This window comes from Corvus kubaryi, unplaced genomic scaffold (assembly GCF_017639235.1).
Source record: "Corvus kubaryi isolate FWS band 111438036 unplaced genomic scaffold, C.kubaryi_AGA036_p1.0 37322, whole genome shotgun sequence".
In the NCBI taxonomy this organism is placed as follows: domain Eukaryota; kingdom Metazoa; phylum Chordata; class Aves; order Passeriformes; family Corvidae; genus Corvus; species Corvus kubaryi.
The window spans coordinates 6,373,322-6,381,637 of record NW_024581101.1 but is presented as its reverse complement, the minus strand read 5'-3'; positions in this window follow the sequence as shown (position 1 = coordinate 6,381,637).

Sequence of the window (8,316 nt, the reverse complement as noted above, 5' to 3'; positions counted from 1 at the left end):
GAGACTAATTTAGGGTGTTGATAAATATGGATAGGGCCAAGGGGTCATACCTGACCTCCAACGGTGAGGACTTTGGCTTTAGCCACAGCTGGTGGCACTGTACGTTTATTCCTATTCTTTAAAGCAGCGTTCTACTCAGTGTGAGGGTTTGCAGAGGGAATATCCAAAGGAGCTCTTTTGTTTTAGATACCACATTCCTTTAAATAAGAAACATTGACCCTGGACTTTCAGGCAGAAAAATAAGCAGAAGAGATGACTAAGAATGCACTTCCTCAGATGTAGGAGAGCAGGGCCAGAGGCACAGCTCTGACAGGAGCCACGCAGCCCACGGGTCCGAGGGGAGGTGAGTGGCTCCACTCATCAGGTCCTGGCAGTGCCATCGGGATGCACTGGCTGCTAAGGATCCTGCTGACGGAGCAGAGAGGTTCTGAAGTCCTCTAACTTCATTTTCCGGTTCATCCTCAGGAACAGTTGTGCAAAGAGCATGATTTATCATGACTGTTATGGTGATCTACCTTGATTTAGTGGTGAAATTACAATGATGGATCATACTTAATTATGATCATTAAAAGACATCAAAAATGTAATCGGCTGTTCATCATATACCTTATAAAGGAAAAAAAATACCTCAGGATTTTAAAGATCAGGACTCTAGGTGTTGATAAAATTAGAATATGTTTTATTCATGCTGTGACACAGCGTTCTTTCTTCACTGATCTCCTTGTCCAGGCATTTAACTTCAGAGGCATTGGGGAAGGATTTGAATGAGACTTTAATGAAGTATAAACAACCATGGATCCTGCTTTTTCCATGGGCCCTGTGGGGTGCAGGTCGTGCCCCACGTTAACAAAATCCGCTGGGCTCCATCCATGGGGAGAGCTTGTGCAGCAACACAAGCTGCAGATCAGCACCTTGGTACGAGCTGTTTGGATTCTGGAAAAGCAGATTTGCCCCCATTTGACCTTGATTAAAGTCCAGTACAGTTTAATGAGGCAACATAAAATGCAAGTCAAATGCTCAATAGGGAAAATCTTGTCAGACATAAGGAACAATTGGGATCAAGTCAGTCAGGTCTTCCCTGGGCTTTTAATGACCTGTTAGATTCAGCTTTAGTGAGGATTTTATAAAAAAAAAAAAAGTGATAATGACTGAAGGGAGCATCATTAGTATTGGAGTGAGATGGCTAACGGCTGCAGGTTGCTCGCAGGTGTCAGAGAAGAAAAGTTTCTCCCTAGGCAGTGGCTTTGTGATCCCCCCAAGCACTGTTAGTGGCACTGCAGGAGTGCCCATCAAGGTTAATGGAGACGAGGCCCCCTTTGTGCCAGGGAGCCATGGAATGTGTGCAGAGGAGAGGGAAAGGGAAGAGCTCAGCTCTGGCATCCCTCCCTTGGTGCCAAACCTGCTGAGGGGAGTTTGGCAAGATCCAGGGAGGAACCATATGGCTGAAGGCAGGGACTGGAGCATTTGATAAATATTACTATTAGAGTGTGTTACTCGTACAGTTCAGTGCCACAACAGGAAAGGAAAGGTGTGCTTTGATTGTGGTCTGTAACTATCTGAGCAGCAAACCTTTTTGTTGGACACTTCTGCCCAGCAAAGTGCAGGAGTCCATCCAGGGAGCTGAACACAGACATATCTGTCTGTGACAGTAATTAATGTTGGCACCATTTACTACATTTCCTTTGGATCCTCAGAGTCTAGCTATGAGCAAATCAAAGCAGGATACATTTTCCAAGAGGTTTGCTTTGATTGAAAAGAGAATTCAGGGAAGTCCAGTGGCCTCTATTATACAGCACTCCAACTCAGATGATTGCTTATCCTATTTGGCTCTAAAACCTGTAACACATTATCATGCCCCAGTTAACAGATGGCAAACTGAAGACCAGAGAAGATGTGCCCAAGGTCGTACAAGGTTGGGAGCCTCAGAGGGTATGGAAAACATCTGGTAATTGCATGTTGTAGTGAAATGATGCCACAGAGGATCTCTGCTGGTGGTCAGCAGGAGCAGCAGGGAGGGTCCCTGTGAGGTCTTTCACCCTCATGGAGGTGCTTGCTGTGGCAAGAGAGAACTGGGTGCCATGTGCAGGTGTTGCTGCCTTCACTGAGCAACAGATACATGTCAAACCCAGAGGGACAGCCGTGGCTCATTTTTTGCCCTTCTTCAGGATGAGACTCTGGCTCCCCTTGTACTTGGGGCATGAGCACCCTCGGCCCCAGAGCTGACCTAACGTGCGCGAGGAGGAGCAGCCACTTTTCCTCCCTTCTGAGACAGGTCTGAGTCTTGGGCTGGGAGCTGAGGTGGGGCATTCATGAGGAAGCTGGCGTGGAGGAAGGACCATCACAGTGTGGTGGGCCTGACTCAGATTGCTCCTTTCTAGAGCCGAGAAGGGTTGGATTTTAATCTTCTCACTGCAGTAATCCAGGTCCCAGCCGGTGGCTGTACAGCAGGATTTTGACCTTTTAGTCTAGAAAAGCTCCACTTCTTGCCAAAAGGGCAAATTCTTACAAGTATGTTTCCTTCTCTCCTGTGGTCCTGGTATGCACGTGCCTCACTCTTTGTACTAAGAGCAAAGTGTTTCTGCAGAGACAATTGAAAGAAATTAAGAATGGCACATCATGATCGTTTATATCATGTGTATCTCAGAAAGTTCATCAATTCATATTACATTAGGGAATATGTAAACTAAATGTGCACTCATTTGGCATAGTCCTCAGAGCAATTATTCTTCAGTTGATTTAGTACACTTGATAAAAATAAAGGTTAAGGAGGATGTTAATTTGGGATTTTTTTTTTTTTTGCTGGTTTTTATCAAGTATTAGAATGCAGATTAATTCCAGACTTTATAATACCGCATCCAACTTGCTATCATATAAAAATAACTTGCATAAATCAGGGAAGCGGGCCTGATCCTTGTGCTCAAACACTCTCAGGGAATTTTGACATTGACTTCTATAGGAGCAGGCCCAATGTCAAAACCTAGATATAACATGAATCCGTGCCAGACACGTTAGAGCTCTGCTAGGAACATCCTCATTGGAGCATAATAATATGTGAGCGAGAGACACACACTGTGAGCACTCCTGGGGTTGGGGGCCCTGGGCAAAATGTTGGTGGCAGAACTAATTCTAGTCTGAGGAAATGAGAAAGCCAGTGTCGTGAAATGTTGCTGTTTCCAAATCTCAGCCCATCAGACTACCCAAGACCTACATTTTTCTCTCCAATTTTGGAGGTGGGGGAGTGTTGGCAGGACATCCTCCGGAGACAGTGAAAAGAGATAAAACTACTGCAGATTTTTTTTTTCTCTGAGTTCAAGAGAGAGGAGTGAAAAACCTGCCAGAGCTGCCCTAAAATTGCTAATGAAAGAGAGTGAGAGAGGCATTCGCTTCAATATGCTCAGCCAAAATGGGATTTTCAAAGGAGTCTGGATAAAGACATCAGACACAAAGAAATCAGTACCTAATAAAAGAACTTACCTGAGTCAATCCTGCTGATTGGCTTCAATAGCAGACATGTGGGTGTTGAAGCAGAATTCACTGCAGAAGTTTAAAAAAAAAAAAAGAATGAAGACGAAAAAGAAAAATAACATGCAAGTAGTAGGGAATGCTAATAACACGAGTGGGAAAGGGTCCTGCCTCTGCAGGGTTAAGACACTGCTTCACAGCAGCTGGGAGGAGTGGTGGTAGTCTTCTCCCTCAAGAATAAATCAAGTCTCTATCCTGATGTGGATCTGAGGGCAGATGAAGTGAAGGAAATCTCCCCAGAAGAAAAATAGGATTGTAGAAGTATTGAATAAGGAATTACATGGGAGATTTCAGTGTAGAAAAATGGGGTTACATATATAAACCTGTGGCTTAGTTCAGAAAACTCTTATCTGTGGGCTTCTGACTGAGGGGTGGCACATCTTCATTCTGTTTTACTGCCACTCCCTGTCACTGGTGCTGTGGGGACAACCCTTGTGTCCCTAGAGCTGCCTCAACCCATCACAGCCACGGGAAAAGGCTTTCTCCATGAATTTTTCCCCATGCACTGACCCCCCACCCCTGGTGCATTTGGGGTTTGCAGAGAGCCCATCCTCCCTGGCAAATCCCAACAGCAGCCACGCAGTGCCAGGAAGAGTCGGGAACCTGCACACAGGGAGCGAGAGTCCCTTGCCATCCTTTCCCCATTCCTTGGCATTGCCAGCCCTGAGGAATCTGCTCCTGAGAGTGCTCTTAACAACTGTGTCTGCAGAGGGGTGGGAAGTCAGCTCTTCATTTCATCCTTTCTGCACCCCTCTTCTGGGCCGGGGGCTTGCGGACATGTGTACACAGGCAGGGAAGATTTTATTTTGCTCCTTTCACATAGAGTCTGTTTGGATTTGTATATGTTGGAGACAGCTGGATTCATGAGACATGCCAAGTTTCAGCCATCCTTGGTCCAAATCCTGTTGAACCATGTGCATCCAATTCTCCTCCCTCCCCGGCATTCGGAGGAGCGGGGGAAGCGCTGGAACGCCGAGCGAGCCTCGCCTTGGCTGGGGGAACGGGCGCTATAGTTAGGCACAGATCTTCCTCTTCTGTCCTAAACACAATGATCCCAGGATTTATTTCTATCATTTGCGCATGCCTGGGTGTTTTTCGGTAGCGCTCTCCAAGTGTAGGCCTGAGGGGTTCCAGTGAGGATGGTTGGGAGCTCTCATCTGCAGGGGGGCTTTGCTTCGTATTATCAGGCAGCACAGGCGGGCCCACGGTGCCTCACTGCCATTAAGCTCATTTTTTGGACCAATGAGTAAAACTACACTTTTCTACATTTTTGGAATAAGAGAAGCATGCTGAGCTGGAGTTCTCAAGATGCCAAATATGATTTCACAGCCACTATCCAGATAGAATTGCCCTTTAACATCATCCAAGAAGTTCTTATACACAAAAATTGTTCTGTCATACATAAAATGGCCCAAGTAATTTGGATGAGTTATTTAATAAACTTTGCCTTGCTGCAATCCACGAACAATTTATGATGTTCTTGAATTTCCTCATAATTCAGTTAATTCTTGCTAGATAAGTTGGACGAATAAGTTTTGGCCTGTTGACTGCATGTAAGTGATTAATTAATTGCATATTTCTGGATGCTGGAGTTTAAGTGTATTGGTCAGTTTAATTGGATCAGTAGGCCACATGCTGTAATTATGTTCTCAGGCTGGTTGGATGCTTCTCCTTGAAAGAATCCTCCAAGAATAAAAATTCCTGATCAAGCATTTAAAGCAGGCATCCTGGCTGAAATGCCAGGATGCAGGCAACCACAAACTCAATCAATTACGTGAGTGCTATTGGCATCCCGGAAAGCGAAGTGCTGCATTGTGCAAGCCTTTTTCCAAAAGAGAATTCCAGCTCCAGAAAATATTCATAGAAGTATTACCTAATAATCACTTTGCCAAGCTCACTCCTGCCAGCAAGTTCAGTTGTTAAAACACATGTAAAATACAAGCTCAACTGAAGCAAATTTCTATGAAAATTATGTACAGCACATGCTTTCTTCCGCTCTTCCGAGCTCTCACAGTGCTGATATTAAAAGGATCAGCAACATCTCTCTTTGCACCCTGTTTATTGCAGTTTTATGTAACCTGAATGCCGCGTTCATCCTGGCTCTGTCATTAATTTTAAGCTAGGTCAAATTCATACATATTAGATAATAAGCATTTTTAGTCCCCAAATGTGTGCGTTAATTAATTTTATTTCATTCAGAGTAATTGTCCTTATAACTCTGTGCTCATTAAAAGGAGAGGTTGAGAATCCTCCTTTGTGCTAGGCTTAATTTGGGTGGAAATCACAGAAGCTGCCTTATAACTTCTCTGTCAATGTAGATGAGTTCTGACTTGCAGGCAGCCCCCCTCCTCCCCACCACTATTACTGACTCAGGAGTCATTTCCAATTCCTGAGTGTAAGCACACATCACTCTAAGGAGACAGAAATTCCATCCAAAGGAGTGGAAATAGCCAGGAAGACCGAGTTTTGTGTATTTTCCTTTTGAAAGATCTGAGCACGTTGTACTGAATGGAAATACCTGTGATGAAGAGGCTGCTAGAGGGCCACCTCCCCATGTCCTCATCGTCCAGTTCACTTGTCCAGGGGCAAACTGTCCTTCCTGGTGGGCACTCAGGGTCTCTTACAGCGCACGTGCCCCATGCGGGGGGTTTCCAATGTGTGACTGGCAGCACATATACAGGTGATAGACTACAGTTTATAAGCAGCTCATGGGTGATCAGGCAGACTTGTTGAATTTGGTAAGGATTCTGAACCTGTTTTTGTTGGTTTTTTATTTTTTTGTTTTGTTATCTAGTGTTTATTAGCAGGGCTTGCGTGCCCCAGACTTGTCTTTTCTCAGTGTCAGCCACTTGAGCCTTGAGACTGCTGCTGCAGTTGATGTTCATTAAAAACCCATTTGTCATTCATTAGGAATTTGTAAATGAAGGCTGAACAGGCTGGTCTCTCCTCCAGCACTGGTGGTGCTGGACATCTTTGCGTCCCCTTGTGTTTCTCACTCATTTTTACTGTGAGAGAGGGGCTCTTTAGGGGTTTTGATGTGGAGCCATTATTTGAGATGTTGGATTTATAGAGGAGGTGTGATTCAAGCTGATCTCTCATAGATCACAGCACAGGATGAAGATGCTCAGCACCTGCTGGGCTGGCAAATATTCCCTGGTGAAAGGCTGCTCACAGCTTCTGCCTCCCGTCCCCCCAATTTTCATTTGCAGTTGACATCTTTCCTGAGTTGACCGGACATGTAATACTGAATAACATATTTTAGCTCTGAGCTAGCTACTTGAGGTGTGTCTAAAAAAGTATGAAGCACCGGCCTGGGTCCTGGCTTCTTCGGTGAACTTCCGAAGATGTGATCAGTGAGGAAGCACTTGAGGAGGAGGCAGTCCCTAAGGGAATGTGTCCCTCCCAGAAGGTGATCCTTAGGGAATATAGCAGCTCAACCTCTCTTATAAATACATCATTTCTCCTCCTCTGAAGAGGGCAATAGGATGTGCAGGATGTCCTGGTGATCATCAGGCATGCACAATTCCCTGGCCAAAGGAGAAAAGGCAGTTTAAAACCAAAGGGGCTTGAGGAGGCTTCTCTTCCAGCTAAAGGACTTTCACAGAAAGTGTCTCTGATGGCACTGCACAGGGAGCCCGCCTTTCTCTAGCCCTCTTTAGGGGTTTTTTTTCACCATTTTTGCAATGCTGATCTTCTGAGCTAATGTCTTGAATTCCTCTGCCTGCTAATGCAGCGTGGTCCTCTGAGACCCCTGGGCCTATTTAATTTCATGCACGTGTAAGATACCTTTTCCCTTTTGGCACCATGATACCAGCTGCAGTCACTTTAAACACTGCCAGTCAATCCTAGTTATCAGAATCTGTACAGGGGACAGGAGGAGGGAGAAGATAATGGATTTGCCTTGAGAGCTCATCTAGAGATCCAGCCCTACGCAGCAGACTGCCTATGTAATGTATTACTTTTTAATAATGTAAATATATTAACATTAGAGCGGTCTTCTCAATCTTCAATACCTAAACATTACATCACTATCAGGAGCAAATGTAATTAGGTATCATAAATATGAAAAATATTGGGACATTAACATAAAGAGCACCAATAAGTTGCTTTGCTTGTCATGTAATTGAAAAGCATTAAGGGTTCACCGTGCTGCGTGCGGAGAGCAGGGATCAAGCCTAATGCGAAGGGACAGCTCCGGTATGCAGAGCCTCACCCGAAATAACTTCACAGGGACACTCTCAAGGGTTTTTTAGGTCTGAAAGTCAACATTTCTGTGAAGTTGATTAGTGCTTGCAAGCGCTCTGTGCTATTTTCTAATCAGTGACATTCGCTCTCTTGGTTATTTAATGGTATTAGCAGCAGCAAAAGTGGAACCATTTGTTTCAGGCCAAGCAATCATAATCCTGCTCACTCTGGATGCTGGTATTTAAGTATGCGTGGGATGCTGTTTTCATCCCACACTCCTCTTCTGTAAGATTTCTGCTTTGCAAAGTTTTCCAGTCTCTTGGTCTTCTGCTTAGCACCCTCCAGGTAAGCCTGGAATTGAAGAAATGTCAACCATTTTAAGTAAGGTATAATGCCAAAATGACAGATGAAGATTTTAAACTTCCAAAGCAAAAAGGAATTATTTAGCATGGCTCTACTGGGAGTACAGACTTGTGCTGAGAAAAAATGGGATGCTTTGAATGACTTTCTGGCAAGGAAATCTGTGGAATAGCCCAAGAGGGAAATGTTGAGTCCTTGCTGCTGGGATAGGTTAGATCCCCACTAAAGACACCTAATCTTGTCTGAAAG